Source organism: Humulus lupulus, chromosome 2, assembly GCF_963169125.1.
Source record: "Humulus lupulus chromosome 2, drHumLupu1.1, whole genome shotgun sequence".
Classification (NCBI taxonomy): domain Eukaryota; kingdom Viridiplantae; phylum Streptophyta; class Magnoliopsida; order Rosales; family Cannabaceae; genus Humulus; species Humulus lupulus.
The window spans coordinates 133,592,550-133,609,704 of NC_084794.1; the positions used below are offsets into that span (position 1 = coordinate 133,592,550).

Consider the following 17,155-nt stretch of genomic DNA (forward strand, 5'->3'; position numbering starts at 1 on the left):
CTGATGGGAGGCGGGTTGCAGCATGGAGGGATTAGAGTCGTGGCTCTTAAGAGCATTTTTTTTTGGCTTTGAGGAGGTTTTAGGTGCGGGAACTTAACCTAGAATGCTCGGGATCGATTCCACTACCGTGTTTGGTGGAATTCAATGTTCCGAAGGCTAGAATTTGGTCTGAAAACCTTTATTCAATTATTATTGATGGAAACCCCTTATCTTGGTTGTGACTAGGTGTACGCTAGGTCTCGGGAAAGGGATCGTGCTCAAGGGGTCATTTCTCATAATCAGAGCGTTTGGAATTAAAGGTAAGAGAACTGCACCCGATTGTATGATTATGTTGGGACTAATGGTTCCCTATACCTGTATGCATTATTGTATAATGGTATTATGCCAAGTGAACATGAAATAAACGGCCAAAGAGTGTCAGAATTAATATTGGTGCACAGGCGCGACTCAGCCACTGGTAGCTGAGGATAGCTTAATATTCACTGAGCTTGGTTTAAGTAGACCGGGGTTAGTGGGATAAACAGAGGGTGCGACCTAAGGGCGTCGACCCTGGTTATTGTACGACTTGGTTATTAATGTTAATTTGATGAATATGATATGTTGGATATCTGAATATTACATTGTGGATTTACTGATTATGTTCGCTGACTATGTGAGTGTTATGGACTGCTAAGTGTTTGATTATGCTTAATGAATTATTTGATTATTGATATTGTTCATGCTATGATGTTATGGTTTTCTTGGTGGGCCTTGGCTCACGGGTGCTACGTGGTGCAGGTAAAGGCAAGGGTTAGCTGGATCAACCCTGATTTGGAGAGCTCTAGAGGCGGAATGTACATAGTCAGCTGCTCGGCTGCCACGGTCGAGGGATGGACAGGAACATGGGAACCTTAAATGTCTATTTTGCCCTTAGAGTGGCCAGTAATCGTATATACCCTGAAATTTTTTAAACTGTACTTTAAACTTTATTTCTTTTGGGATCCCATGTATGAATTATTTATTTAAATGAAATGTACCCTTTATGACCAAAATATTTTAACCCTAGTTCAATAATGGTTTTAGTGACACATTTTTAACTAAATGACTTGGTTAGCGAGTCTTGCACCTTTATAAACATACAGTGTAACAGTCTTGGTTATCAAGGGCGTTACATTTCTGATTTCCTATGCATTAGGTAAAGACATGAGTATCTAGGGTAATCATCAATGAACGTGATGAAATAATCAAAACCACTCCTGGCTTGTACATTCAAATGTCCACAAACATCTGAATGCACAAGTCCAAGTGGTTCTTTGGCCCTATCACCCATTGCAGAGAATGGATGCTTGGTCAGTTTTCCTTCTAGACAAGATTCACAGACAGGTAATTCACCTAAGGTGAGTTCCCTCAAAGGCCCATCCTTTGTATGTCTTTGAATCCTATCATAGCCAATGTGACCTAGTCTCAAGTGCCATAAATACGTCATATTATCATTATCGGTCTTTTGATGTTTATTGGTCCTAGATTTAGCTACTTTGAATAAATCATTGGTAAGAGCGAGGAGTTCGTTAGGTTGTAGAATATAAATCCCATTTTTAAAACATACAATACACAATTGTGCTCCATTGAATGAAATAGATATATTAGAACTTGTGAAATTCATAAAAAATTGTTCTAATTGCAACATGGAAACTAAAATTAAATTTCTACTTAAATTCGGAATAAAAAATACATCATTTAAAATTAAGTATTTATTTCCGAACTTCGGGCGAGCTATTTCTCTAGCTTGTACCGCAATGAATGCTCTGTTCCTAACTTTAAGCTTTAATCTGCCTTCGTCCACTTCCTCTCATGATTCAAGAAGCTGTAAAGAGTTGCAAACATGGTTAGTAGATCGAGAATCAATAATCCAAATGGATTTATCATTCTCTAAAACACATGTGTTCTAAGATAAATGAACTATAATCATTACCTTTGTTTTTTGCTGCTAAAAACTTGGAGCAATCTCGTTTCTAATGCCCCTTCTCTTTGCAGTGAAAGCACTTATCTTTACCTTACTTATTTTTCTTGTTTATCCCCTTAGGCATCTGTGCACTCGTCTTTGCAGCCTTTGCAGGCTTGGGGTTGTTTTTTTTATCCATCTTTTCTCTTATTTCCAGCTTTCGAAGATGAAGCTTGGCTAGCTTCAACCTTAGTTGGATCAGCAACAACAACAATAGTCTTATTTTCTCCTCCCTTAATAGGTCCACCCATGATAGGCTCAAAAATCTGAAGCACGTCCATGAGCTGCGTCAAACCATAGTTGAGTTGATCACGAACGTGCAGACACGGTGCCATCCGAGCATTTACGGTGCGGAGACGGTGCTATTAAAGCATTTATAGTGCCATCAAGAACGTGCAAAGACAGTGCTCGTTCTGGGGATTCCTTAGTCATGATGAATTCGGAGTTGTCACCAATCAACTCTATGTTGATATTTTGCTTCCATTTAAGGAATTTTTCTCCATCAAAAGTTGAGAAAGGAAGGGAGTAGACACAACTCTACTTAAAACTATATATTATCAATAAAATAAAAATCAATCACTTTTGCTCAATAAACTCCTATTCACACAAAATTTAAGAAATACCACAACATATATCAAAATATGTAAGATATGAGAAAAAAATACCAAAATAATCATATCTCTATTTCTTTAGGTTTTTAACTAATTTATGATATCCTTGTCCCGGTTGGTGAGAGTAAAAAATACCACTAGTTAAATAAAGTTGTAAACTTATTTAATAATGGACACCATTATTAACAACCTACTATTCGATCAAAATAAGAAAACAAAATATCTTATTTTATGAGCTAGACCCACGGTTTCGATAATCAATAGAATTAGTCCTAGAAGTCACCGTAGGGGTGAGTCTAGTAGAATTTGACCTATAATTATCTATCTTTCGAAATCTAACCTTGTCAAAATAACTAATGAACACCTCCAGTAAGGAGAGGAATGAAAGCGTCTCGAGGCCCCATTAAGCTATTGACCTTGTTAAACCTGTTGGGGTTTTATGCCCTAATTAAAACCCAATTTCTTTGTAATCTCATTTATTATCAATAAAAGAATAGAAATTATTTTTTGACTCGGTCAATCACTTTGCTCACATATTTTATTTTCATGATTATTTGTTTAATATAAACTTCTATTAAATCCCGAGCATATAGCTAATCGTATTTATAGTGACGTAATCACAGTGGAATATAAATATGATTATATGATCTAATATAAGTTAGTCCTAAGATTAGTCAGTGCACATGATTTACACTGACTTGCCAACCTACAATATGATCTACTTACATATTGTAGTGTTATGTTCTTTCCAGAACATTACCAAAGTAGATAAGATTTGGATGTATTTGTTACATCGGACTAGAGCGATATTGACAGTATATAGGATAAGTAAACATACCGTTATTATTTATTCTAGTCATATCATATAGTTGACCATAGGTCAATTCAATCTCAATTCTTAGTGGTTAGTATTCTAACTGATTGTATTATTTGAGTTCTTTGACTTGTTCGTTACCAGCTTACCCTACGGACTAGCCCATACTTACATGTTGGGAACTCTGTAGTATAATTAAGTGGGAGTGTTAATCATAGATATGAACATCTATAGCTTCTGATAAAGAAGTGAAACGATGGTTTCCTTTTAGTTTGGTTCAAGGAGCTAAATGATAAAGATCTCATTTCAGTAATTAATATTAGTTTACTGAAATATCATTTATAAGGAACTGAGTGTTTTAAGGATAAAATACAATGAGGGGTAAAACACTATTTGAGTCTCATCTCATTGTAGACTATCTATAAAGGATTGAGTGACGATTATAGTTGTAACAATGGATAATTAATAACGTCTCTATGTTGCTTAAATTAATTTGATCAATTAGTATTCTAACTGATTGCTTAAATACAAATACGCTATTAATTATCTATTGTTACAACCATAATTGTCACTCAATCCTTTATAGATGGTCTGCAATGAGTTGGGACTAAAATACCATTTTACCCCTCATTGTATTTTATCCTTAAAACACTTAGTTCCTTGTAAATGATATTTCAGTAAACTAATATTAATTACTGAAACAAGATCTCTATCATTTAGCACCTTGAACCAAACTAAAAGGAAACCATCATTTCACTTCTTCATCAGAAGCTGTAGATGTTCATATCTATGATTAACACTCCCACTCAATTATACTACTAAGTTCCCAAGATGTAAGTATGGGGTAGTCCGTAGGGTAAGCTGGTAACGAATAAGTCAAAGAACTCAAATAATACAATCAGTTAGAATACTAACCGCTCAGAATTGAGATTGAATTGACCTATGGTCAACTATATGATATGGCTAGAATAGATAATAACTGTATGTTTATTTATCCTATATACTGTCAATATCAATCTAGTCAGATGTAACAAATACTTCTGATATTATCTACTCTGCTAATGTTCTGGAAAAAACATAACACTGCAATGTGTAAGTATATCATATCATAGATTGACAAGTTAGTGTAAATCCTGTGCACTGACTACTCTTATGACTAACTTATATTTGAACATATAATCATATTTATATTCCAATGTGATTACATCACTATAAATACAATTAGCTATATGCTCGGGATTTAATAGAAGTTTATATTAAACAACTAATCATGAAAATAAAACATGTGAGCAAAGTGATTGACCAAGTCAAAAAATGACTTCTATTCTTTTATTGATAATAAAATGAGTTTACAAAGAAATTGAGTTTTAATTAATGCATAAAACCCCAACATATATGGCGAAGAATGATGCTGTAATTCAAAGTCAAGCAGCGTCTTCGAGGAACCTAGAGATTTAAATGGGGCAGCTAGCTAATGAGCTGAGGAATAGACCTCTAGGCACCTTGCCTAGCAATACTGAAAATCCAAAGAAAGATGGTAAAGAGAAATGCAAGGCGATCACCTTGAGGAGTGGTAAAAATCTGGAGTTAAATGAGGAAAAATCTAAGAGCAAATTGAGCCCACTTCAATCCAAAGCAGTGTGGAAAAAGGAGAAAGAGTTGAAATTTCGAATATGTCAAAAGTTGATCCTGAAGAAAATGTTGCAGCAATTCCTCCATAAAATGCATCAGAGAAGCTAATTAGCAAGCCACCTCCACCATTTCCCGAAAGATTTCAAAAACAGCAACAAGATAGCAAATTTTAAAGTTTTTTGGATGTTTTGAAGCAACTCCACATCAACATACCTCTAGTGTAAGCTTTAAAACAAATGCCTAACTATTTGATGTTCTTGAAGGATATTTTGACAAAGAAGAGGAGGCTTGGAAAATTTGAAACAGTTGCTTTGACTAAGGGTTGTAGTGCTATTTTGAAGAATAAAATTCCTCCAAAGTTGAAGGATCTGAGCAATTTCACAATTCCAATTTCTATTGGGGGACGAGAAGTTGGTAAAGCTCTCTTTGATTTGGGAGCTAGTATTAATTTGATGCCCATGTCCATTTTAAGAAGTTGGGAATTGGAGAAGCTAGGCCAACTACACTTACTTTGCAATTAGCTGACCGTTTTGTGGTGCATCCTGAGGGAAAGATTGAAGACGTCTTAGTACAAGTTGACAAGTTCATTTTTCCAGCGGATTTTATTATTATTGACTATGAGGAAGATAGGGATGTTCCGATCATTTTGGGGAGACCATTCCTTGCTATCGGGAGGATGTTGATAGATGTTGAAAAAGGAAAGCTCACCATTTGAGCTCAAGACGAACAAGTCACATTCAAGTTTTTTAATCCTATACGCTCTCCTAATGAAGTTAAAGCTTGCTTATCCATAAGTGCTTCCAACTTCAAGTTGATTGAAAAGATGAATGAAGGAAAAATGTCCCTTTTGAAGAAATTGAGAAAGGTGGTGAGCCGTGGAAAAACAAAGAAAAGAACTATTGCACCTCAAAAACTATCGAAGAAAAAGAAGCATAGAGGAAAACCTCAATCACAAATGTTGGAAGTTGGGAAGAGAGTGTTTTTCTCAAACTCTCTTGTGAAATCAAGGTGTGATGGTGGGTTTTTAATGAGCAAGGTGTTTCCCAATAGTGTGGTGGAATTATATGATGAGTATTTGGGGAGAGCAATTAAGGTAACATGAAAAGAAGTAAAGTTTGGGGGAAGCGAGGTTGAGCAATACCAAACCTGAGTTTCCTTGAAAGATTCTTAGAAAAAAAAATGAAGTTTGGGTTGCTATGGTTTTTGGAGGATTTATTTGTAAAGCAACTTAAAGAAAAAAAGAATAAAAATGCATAATAATAGAAAGAAAAAAAATGAATGATGAAAAAAAATACATTTAAAAAAATACAAAACAAAAATCAATTTTAAAAGAAATAAATGAATAAAAATATTAGTGTTTTTAGTTATTTTCATTTTGATTTTTTTTATGTTAATTTTATTTGATTGTAATGTTTTTTTGGAGTGATTTTATGTTTGTTTTTGTTTTTGTTTTTCAGGTGTGAAAAGACGAGAAAATGGTGTTTTTAGAGTAATTTGGGGTCTGATGGTTTTGTTTTGTGGAAATTTGACTGGAGCAAAAATTTTGGATTTGGGCCGAGAGCAAGTCAAAACACTTTGCAATGCATCGCAGAATTCAAGCGTGGGCTCGCAAGTTATTTCTGAAATAATAATAATAATACAGAATAGAAAGGGAACATCAATTGCCTAGCTCGATTCCTTCTTTCTCTCTCTACCATGTTCATCTTGTTCATCCTTCACCATTTCCCCACTCAGAGCTCCACCTGCAAAACCAGCACCAACCTCAGCTCCGTGTTCGTCCATGCCCAGCAACCCAAACCTGTTCGCGAACCTAGACCAGCACAAAAATCTCTCGAGCCCCCTACATCTCTTTTCGACAACCCAGGCACGAAGCTTCTCCTCCCACAAAATTTCAACTCTGACCACCACAACTCCAAGCTGCCTGCACATAACTCGCGCAAGCCCCACCCCGAAGTCGCGCGCCACCACCAGCCCTTCGGTGTGCTTAAGCCCAGGAGCGTAGAGCGCATCTCCTTCCCATCGCACCCAGAAAAAAGTCGACCCCAAACCCAACTTCATGAGCCCCTAGTTGCGTGACTTCACAACTCGAGACCCCAGGCGAGATTCTGACTGCCACCGTCGACCCACAGAGCACCTAGCTCCGTTTGCGAATCCTCACAACTTGAAAGCTCGACCCAGCTCCGTTTGTCACCTCGAGACCCCATCTGAGCATCCTTCCGAGCCTTTGATAGTCTCCTAGGTCACAGGCTATCTCTGTATTTTAGATGACCAAGTGAGAATGTGGTTTCAATTAGATTTAACAGGCGCCTTATTTTCTTTATCACTGATTATAGATTGTGGGTTCATCGATGGGTAATCAATTTTTTTTCCTCTTTGGTTGCTTAATCTGTGATTATGAATCTGATTTCTTGGGTTGCTCTGTTTAGTTGAGTCTCTATTGCATATTGTGGCTGCCTTGCTCTTTGTTGTTGAACTGGAAATTATTGTTGGTGCTGCCTATGTAACAGAATTGGTGCTATTGTGTAGTTTTGCTAATTGATAAGCAGGTGGACATATTGCGTGGTTGCCCGAGTCTGTTATGTTGATGTTGAGCTATGATTTGTGAGCCCCTGCAACCTTTTTTGTCAAAATTTTGCCCCAAATAATTTGTTGTTTTTTTTCGTTCTATGGTTGTAATCATGTTGTTTTAGTGTCTTGTTCATGTATTGGACTTTTTTTTAGTTGTCTTTGTTGTGTTGTCGTTCTTTTGAGGATTTTATTTATCTTTGTTAGTGTTCACTAGGGGGCTCGATGACGGTCTTCAAATACTACAAAAAAAAAAAAAAAAAATCTAAGTTGAAGCTGAATGTCTTTCTGGCTTGAGATTTTAAGCTCAATTCTTTGGGTATGAATGTTGCTAGCAATTAATTGATGAGAGTGTTTTCTTTTTAGTGTGTGTAGAGCTTGATTAAACATTTTTGAGACCCTACAAAGATCTAGTTTCTTGTGAGAGCTTAAGTTTCTAGAATTACAAAACTGGTTTTCCTTGAGACGAAATCCTAGACATCACTACACTAATGACATGATTTAAACCATCTTTTGACCGTTTGAGCCTTTAAAGCATATGCCCTATATAAATTTTTATCCCTACTTACCCCGTTGAGCTTAATAGTCACTTTTCTTTCTTAGCCACTCATTAGCCTAGCTAGATATAATAATCTCCTTTCACCATACCCTAAGACACCTTGATCTTTATAGGATAGATTTGTGCATTTTGGGGGTTGAGAGGAGTTGAGTGTGAGAGAGGAACTAGGTGAGAGTTTTCATTTTCTTTTTTTTTCTTGTTTTCGCCATCGCAGACAATGTTGAATTTTATGTTTGGGGGAGAGTGTATTATGATTTTTCTCGTTCTCTTGCCATTTAGCTTGTTTATCATCATTCAAAAAGAAAAGTAGGAAAATGTTGTAAGAAAAAAAAATCAAGAGTGTGCTCCCTTGCATCAAAGCAAAGTTTGAATTTCTTTTTTTAAAAAGAAGTCAATAAAAAAGAAAAAACAATTATACTTGTAAATAAGTTTGGGTGTAACTCTTCAAATAAAAATATAAGTTTTTTTCTTTAGTTCTTGTCTTTATATGTTAGTAATAAAAGCTAGTGGCAAGAGTTATATTTTGTTTTGGGGTGTTAATTGGGGAAATTAATGTGTGCATTGATTTAGGTCCTATAAAGATTTTGGTGCTTAGGTTGATTTGAGCCAAAATTAATCTCTCTTATCCTACCTTCACCCTAGCCTATCTTTGGTGTGGTATTTGTCTACATTAGTGGAGAGAGGATCACTAAGTAACTTATGGCGGAAATATTTAAGCTTTAGGACCAATGTCTAGTTTGATTTTGTATTTGGTGATTGAAAATGCTTAGGAGAAATTATGCATGCACTAAAGAGAGAAACACTTGACTCATATTTTGACAGCAGCATTAATGCTTGAAGAGTTTGGTTTAAAGCTTGTGTAAGTTTGAAATTCAGCTTCTTTTATTCAAAATAAAATTCTCGAGAGCTTTCCCCTTTTAGCATTGGCAAAGCAAAGTTTATCATCTTTTGTTGTGTCTTGTCCTTGTTGTTTTCCTTTTCCTTTTGTTGTTTAATGTGTCTTTTGTTATTTTTTTTAGATTTATCACTCGATGATGAGTAATGTCTTAAGTTTGGGGGGTGTGATAACTCTTGAATAAAGAGTTATGTCTTTAAGTAATGTAAGTGCATTGTCTAGCCTAAGGGTTGCTTTATTATCAAGGTTAACAACATGGAATAGAGTTGTCCTAGAAAATTGAACAATTTAGTTTTTATATTAGAGAACAAGACACCCAACTCATTTACATAAACATACTTATTAGAGCAGTCACAATGGGTGAGGTATACTACCTCAAATTAAAAAAATATAATAGCAAAAAAGAGGGAAAAAGAGGCCTCCAATGGATTATGCATTTTACATACACTTTTACATACAGCTACCTACATCACCACGTCTAGCTTCTACTGTTTACGTATCAACAATTATTATTTTGATTTCTCTCTTCTCTTCCCTTCCACTACCTATTCCCTCATTTTCTTTTAGGATTGGCGCCAAACTCTTTCTGGACTATGCTTGGGGAGACCCTATTTTAGGGCTTCTCATTTTTTCTTCTTATCTCTCCCTTCCTTTCTCATTAGCTTCATCTGCCGTTTTAGTATAATTTCATTGAGATTTTAGGTTGGAAATGTGAAAGAGAATTTTGGATGCGAAAGGTTTCTTGGTTAGTTCTCTCCTCTTCCTCCTGAATATTGTTCTTTCTTTTGTTTTGTGTTTTTCGTTGCTTTCTTTAATTATCTTGGTGGCTTTGAATAGATCAAATTAAGGAAGGACATAAGAACTTTGTTTTCTTTTATGATATATTATGATATTGATATATAGTACTTTTCAGTTTCACACATGCATATCTATATAGAGGATGATCAAATTAGTAGATTTCGTATGTCATTCACTTGGAACACTTTTTAGAGCCTTAGGAGGCTAAAGTACAAAATCATTTGGCAGCTTTATTGTTTTGAATATTGAGAGTCTAATCTAGTCTATTATATATACATATATATTTATATATATCATCTTTGGATCAAGATGATCTATCTCTATGTCGCTTTGACAAAATCATTCCCAATACTTTTGACAGAAACCCCATTTGGAGAACATTGTATTGAGACTTATGCATGTATTATTTTCTTTTTTCATCGTATAAAAGGCGATCAAAACATTATCATTAAAAAATGTATAGTTCTCTATAAATATACATTATGTATTTTTTTGTATCTTTTTAGATTATTAGATTATTACTATTCCATTTCCTTTTTTTTCAATGATTCTAGATCATTTGAGTGTTTTGTAAGGGATGGCTCCATTTACACTGTTCAAAATTTTTTGGTATGCATATGATTTATGATATTGATGCTGAAATTTAGAGAATTAGACGAGGGAGAATAGTTGTTTTAGATGAATTAAGAATCAGAGATATGCATGTCAGATTATGCTATTGGTCCTAAATCTTTGGTATGTCTGAGACTTAGTTGACTTTATTCTTTAGTTGGTTTCTGAACATAAACATCAACTCTATATGTTTCATTTGTAGCTATCTACTTCTTGTACGATTTGTCACTTGTTTGAAGCTGTAGGTAATTGAACCATTAAAGCTTTTGTTTAAGGATGAGTTTTGAACTATGACTAATGACATTGTTTGTGCGTACACTTGTTACAAATTTCCTTTTCATATGGCTTGATACAAATTTATTTTGGGAATCCAATTATCACAGGAAATAGAAATTTAATAATTTTTTTCTTTCATTTCTAAGTGATTGTTGTAGATGGAACCAGAGTATATATTTGCAATATTTGTGACGCATTATGTTAAATCCAATACACATCTTATCGTCATCTTTTATTTTTTTTTCTTTTCTAGAAATCTTATTTTGAATATTTTTTGTTTCATTAAGCTGCATCATAGGGATAGTTAGTTTATCAAATGGTGTTACTGATGTGATATTGGTATGTTGGTAAATTCAATTTGGTATGCAGGGATCCATAACAGTGAAGGAAGAGTTTATTTTTTAAAAAATCTTGGGTGTGTGGATACTAGTATATGAAAGTAGAATTAAAGGATTTAATGTAAGATATTCAAATGACCTTTTATGATATGCATTGACTATCTGTCAAGCACGAAGGGAACTGTCCTTACATTTTTATATTAATTTTTATTTTTTTCTGTTGTTGAATATGGTTGGGACTTCGAACTTGGAAGTCAAAGGAGGGAGATACTTCTTTTAGTTTTATTTAAATGAGAAAAAAAAGAAGGTTTAATAAATTCTGACAGTGATTGCCTACATCTTTCAGAATTTCATCAATTGATCCCCTTACTTATTAATTACATGCGACAATGCAACGACACAGTAACTTTTAATATTATTTCATTCTTTCAGGACCATTTGCTTTCTTGTAGACCTGGTGTTCTAAATGTGGGTTAGGATGAAAAAGAAAGTAGCATAGTGTCATTAATTAATTAAGGGAGAAACATAAGTCATTATCCATTTCTTTAGGCATTCTTTTTTGGGACAATTTTGCAGACCTGATGTTTTATGGTTAAACTTTGCAGATATAGTTGTGTGGAACTTGAAGTGGAGTTTAACCTCACTCAAGACCATCCTGTATTCATTAAGCATCAAGTATGTCTCTATTTTCTTTGCTTAAGTTTCAGTCGATTATTGTAATTTATTAGAGGAAAGACAAAGAACATATAAATTTTAGTGGGAAATGAAAATAATATTTAATAAAGAATAAAATGAAAATACTGTAAAATTTGTTAAGCACTCTTGTTTTGGGCTGTTAAAAATAAGCTACAGACAAATAATTATGTAACGCCTTGCGTTTCGGGCACCTATGAGTAGCTATTAACGGGGTGCTACGATGTATATGGATATTATTATGAATGATAATATATTCTTAAGAATCAAATTTGATGTTTCAAATGTTTGCCAAAGTGTTAAATGTGCGGTTTGGTGACAAACCGAGCATTTCGGTGTCGAACCGAAATGAAAATCTTAACTTGGTAAATTCTCGGATAATCGTTAATTGAGAAGTATAATTATGACAAAATAATATTAGACATTAAATTATTGGATTAATTTATATTAAGGTGAAAAAGTTTGATTTTTATTTGAAAAATCTATGGAAATGCTTTTTTTTTTAAATGCACATTTTAGCCAAAAATGGGATTTTGGCTAGTTAAATTACTTTGAGTTACAAATATTGGAGTGTGACCACTTAAATTAAATAATAAGGTCAATTTAATTTAATTATCCTAGGTTAAAATCTCAATTAAGGCAAAATAAGAAAAAAATACTACATGGCAACTTTTTGGAGAAAATTACCATTAGACTATGATTAATTAGCTCAAGTTAGATTAATTAGGAAATTAAACAAATGGTAAATAGGGTTAAAAGGAGCGGCAGCTAGGGGAGGGCCTTATGGTCATTTTACATACTTTTAGAGTTAGTATATATAGTAAAAAGTCAACAAAGTCTTCATTTTCACATAGTTTTCTCTCTCAAGAAATTCATTTTCTCTCAAATCCTCTCCCGTCTCTCTAGTTTGGTCGATTACCCCATCACTTCCCTCTGATTTTTTTTCACCAATTCCCACCTAAACACTCACTATCCCATCCTCCTTCTACACACCTAGTTCTAGGTCACTTGAGTTTTGGTTTGGAGTTAAGGAAAATGCTACACTATCAAAGGTAAAAAGCTAAACTTCATCTTGTCAAAGTTTGAGTTTTGGTTAGTTTTTTGCTCTTAGATGAGTTTGCATGTTTGTGTAAATTGACTTGTGGTAATTTGGGGAGTGCATAAATGTAGACCAAAGGCTAAGCAATTATTTTGAAGTGCTAGAGGTCACCAAAATCCCAACCAAGGTCATCAAGAGGAATATGTTCACCTAGCTCCTATGTGTTTTGTTTCAAATTCTTGTTAAATCTTCCTTGTTTAAATTGTTTGATGTATTTTTTGACGTTATAAGTAATTGTTGGGACTGTAATAATGTTTATTTTTTAGCTGATCATATATGTAGGAGTGTTTGGATTTTTGTTAGGGATGAAATCCAACATTCCATAGGCAAAACCATGATTTTTGTAAGAAAATATTTAAGACTTGACTTCCAAAGGGTCAAGCGAAATCTGGATGAATCTGATTTTGGGTTTTTTTTTTATTTGCATGTTGAATTTTAAGATGTGTAAATATGCATAGTATGTAGAAACTTGCAAAAAGGAATTGAAATGACCAAGATATAATTTTTGCAAAATTTGTGTGCAATTTGGAAAATAGCATTTCGAAAAACTGGTTAAGCAGCAAACTTTTGACTATGATTTCCATGGGAAAATTATTGAATTTTTGGTTAATTTTTGGAAGAAACATGTTTTTAAGATTGGTAAATAAATTGGTAAAATTTCAAAGAAAAATGATAAAAAGTCTTAGAGTTGTGGAATTTTAAAGTTAGACAAAAATTTATGGAAGCTCAAAATAGCTTCTGGACAACCAAGTTTTGGAACCCGTTTCATAGTTGTTCAAATGACCTAATTTTTTTTATGAATAATGTTTACATATCCCAGTAGTATAGGCTTAATAAATTTCAAACCTAAATAGTGAACCAAAAAGACTATGAATTTCAAAATTTCACTAAAAAGATTTATCTTTTTCTAGACAGTTTTGAAAAATGGATTTTGTAAATAGATTTCACCAAGTAGGGTTAGTTTTGAATGAAATTTGGCTAGAAATTTCTTAGAATAGCCAAGTTTAGTTCTACAAAGTTTGAAAACTTTTAGAGCTGTAGTTTTTAAAATATATATTTCTAAAACTAGGTTACATATAACGTCGTTATGGCATAAAATGTGTGAGGATGAAAAATACCGTTGGTAGGTACTTTGTTATGAACTTAATGCCTAAAGCATAGTGCTAATTTACTATAATGCAATAATTAATTTGAGCACAATGTTTGTTAGTTACAGTGTGGGTTAACAAAGTGGAATTCTCTAAGGGAAGATTTGTTGCGCGTAGCTAAGGACATCTAGTAAGTTAGTTTATGATTTATATGTCTGCTACATGAGGTAACTAGTGTTTAAGTAAGGCTTATACACTACTTAGAAAGAGATGATTCATTTAGAGCTAATCATTAGGCGACGCTTACACTCCATTTATTATTTATAAATGTGGATGGTTTCCATGTTGTAATATAGTGCAGACGTTTTTCGACTATTTAATGACTATGCAGACGAATTTTTCCTTTGATGTTTTTTCCTACCTCATGAGTCCATGGACGGTTTCCCATGGTTATATATAAATGGGTAGATGGTTGGTTTTTACTCAACTCATGAGTGTGTAGACGGTTTCCACCGTTTTATTTGTAGCGTAGACATTTTTCGCCTACTCGGTTATTGTGCAGGCGATTTCTGCCCTTGACATTATTTTTCCAGATAGCTACCAGGACAATTGGCCAGGAGGTAAGTGAGCCAGATAACCTAGGAGTTTGAATGAGCCTATGTGGATCCACCAAACCCCGTTCTTTGTTTGAAATTAGTATAAATGCTCTAGGTAACCGATGGTTACCCTAAAGAGGGATTTCTGAATTAGATGTCACTGTAGAAACTTGAGTCCCCACCGCGATTGAGTTAGGATACTATGGAATACCTTGGAAAGTCCTGAATTGGCTTCTAGGGTCATTTCTATTAGTGAATGTTGTTTCCTACTTTTGCTTTGGTCTGTATTTATTTCAGGGTTTTGAGTCTGGGTTCTGCTAAAGGAGGTAAAGGTAGGGTGATGCTACCACGACACTCAGGCATTCTTAAAATTAGTTGGTTGGGGCCCAGATTTATCCGAAACCCTAAGTGTGGTAAGTTATGTATTGTAAGGACAATGGGTCTTTGGTTCCTATTTAGTGTTTCTTCTATGTGTTGTTAAATTGACTTACTAAGCGTTTTCTCTTACAAGGAAAAGCTTAACCAGTGAGAAGTCAGAGTTTGCCTGCGAAAGTGTACATGTGGCCTAACCTTTTGGGAGTCTGCACATTCAAAAGTATTGTTTTATTTTGTTTAAACTATGTTGGGTTTATCACAATATTTTTCTAATACTTTTTAAAGTTTAATGTAAATATTTTTAGTGTGTGCACCCATTACATTAAAAGTTTTTTTTTTTGGAATTTTAAGACCCTTTTAAATTTTATAAATGACTTTGAATTCTGCAAATTTTGTGCTAGTATTTTCGGTTCTTTACAAATTATTGGTAGCTAGCAATATGTGGTATGTACTTGTTTGTTTGTTAATTAATACCAATAATACTAGTTTTGTTGTTTGACACCAAAACTAGTAGTGATATGTATGTCGTATGTAAGCTAGACATAATTATTTATAGCATGTATATGAACTTTTTTTTATGAATATATCTTGTCAAATTTCGAAGGATGGACTCACAACTTCATGGGGTTCATTCCTTCATTACACTATTACAAAAGGGGGAAGAAAGCTACAATGATTATCTTTCATCTTTGAATGACTTAGAATCTCAATATAGTCTACCCAATCTAGAAGATGGGACTGGTAAAACTAAAAATCTTGGATTGGAAATTTTAGTCTTGAAGAGGATAAATTACTAGTGGTAGCTTGGCTGAATACTTAGTATGGACTCAATTAATGGGGTTGATCAATAAAAATATTCATTTTGTTCTATAGTTCATGAATATTATGATAAAAACAAAAAAAATCTACAACTTTTGAACATAGTTCATGCTCTACCAGAAATAGATGGTCTACCATCCAACTTGCAACAAATAAGTTTTGTGGGGCTTTAGCTCAAATTGAAAGAAGGTTTCCAAGTAGATACTAAGGAAGATAAGGTGTATAGATAATATAATATAATTTTTATTATTTATAGGACTTTGAATTATATATTTCTCATTTGATTTACTTGAACTTTCAGATTGTGTAAGCGAAGGAGTTCTATCAAAGTATCCATCCTACTTTATTAAACTTTCCTCATTGTTGGACTAAAAGAAGATCGGTAATTCCAGATGGTTGTACTCATGAGTTCCTAGATGAAGATACTAAATCACCATCTTTAGATGTGAATTTAGAGAGGCCCATTGGAAAGAAGACTGCAAAGAAGTGAAAGATGAAAGGGAATACATTTTCCAATCTTACTGATTTGATGATTGAAATGAAAAGAGAGAGAAATAAATCAAATGCTGAGATGGGAGAAATTAGGAAAGAGTATGCCCCCATTGCAAAATAAAAGGCTTGAATTGAATAAACAGAAAAAAAAAAAAAATCACGACAAGGGAATTAGAGATTATGATAATAGATATATCAACTTTATCTCAAATGGAACAAGAGTATTTTTGTAGCATCCAATTGGAAATACTTGAGAAGCAAAAGTCTAGAAATCCATGATTGGAAGGTGCCCGGGCTGGTATTTTTGGTATTTTTTAAAGGTAACAATGCAACCACTTTTGAGAATTCTCGTTTCCTAGTTTTTATCATCGGTTTTTTGCATAGAAATATGCATAAACCAGCAGCCCAATACATGGTTATTTTTTATACTTTTTTTTTTTTATAGAAAATTACCCATAACTTTTCTATGTAGAACTTTGCATTGCACAAAACAAAAGCCCAACGATAGTTACTTTTGATAGTTTTTTTGTATAGAACACTTGATTGATGAAAATGCTTCTTCTTGAAAGAAACTTTTGCAAGCATTTTCTTTTTCTTCTTCTCCATGGCCAATTTTGCTGACTTGGTGATTTAGTTGATTAATATCTTAAAACTAAGGTTACATATTTTGTCTTCCAAGGAAATTTAGGAAATGTAATAAAGCAAGACAAAAGTACAATACTAGGCATAACATAATTAAAAAAAGAAACTAAAGTTGCATCTTTCTCAAAATAAGAACACAAATACTAGCCTAGAAACAGTAAAATATAAGATGCAAATACTTAAGATTGACTATATATTTCCCATAAATGTTTATTAAGATCCGACTGGAGTTGAAAATGATGTTCTTGATCTCGAATGTGATGATGTAGT

General features: G+C 33.7%; 1 long non-coding RNA gene across 3 annotated transcripts; it reads left to right on the top strand.

Annotated features, from left to right (window-relative positions):
* Positions 1–6,416: 6,416 nt before the first annotated feature.
* Positions 6,417–16,675, top strand: LOC133818522 (uncharacterized). 3 transcript variants are annotated; one of them, XR_009885926.1, is made up of 4 exons: positions 6,504–11,756; positions 14,855–14,970; positions 15,069–15,152; positions 16,053–16,675. It is a non-coding gene; the product is annotated as an uncharacterized LOC133818522 (long non-coding RNA). The 3 variants fall into 3 exon arrangements; XR_009885927.1 differs by having other exon boundaries at positions 15,075–15,152; XR_009885925.1 differs by lacking the exons at positions 14,855–14,970; positions 15,069–15,152 and having other exon boundaries at positions 6,417–11,756.
* The last annotated feature ends 480 nt before the right edge of the window (positions 16,676–17,155 follow it).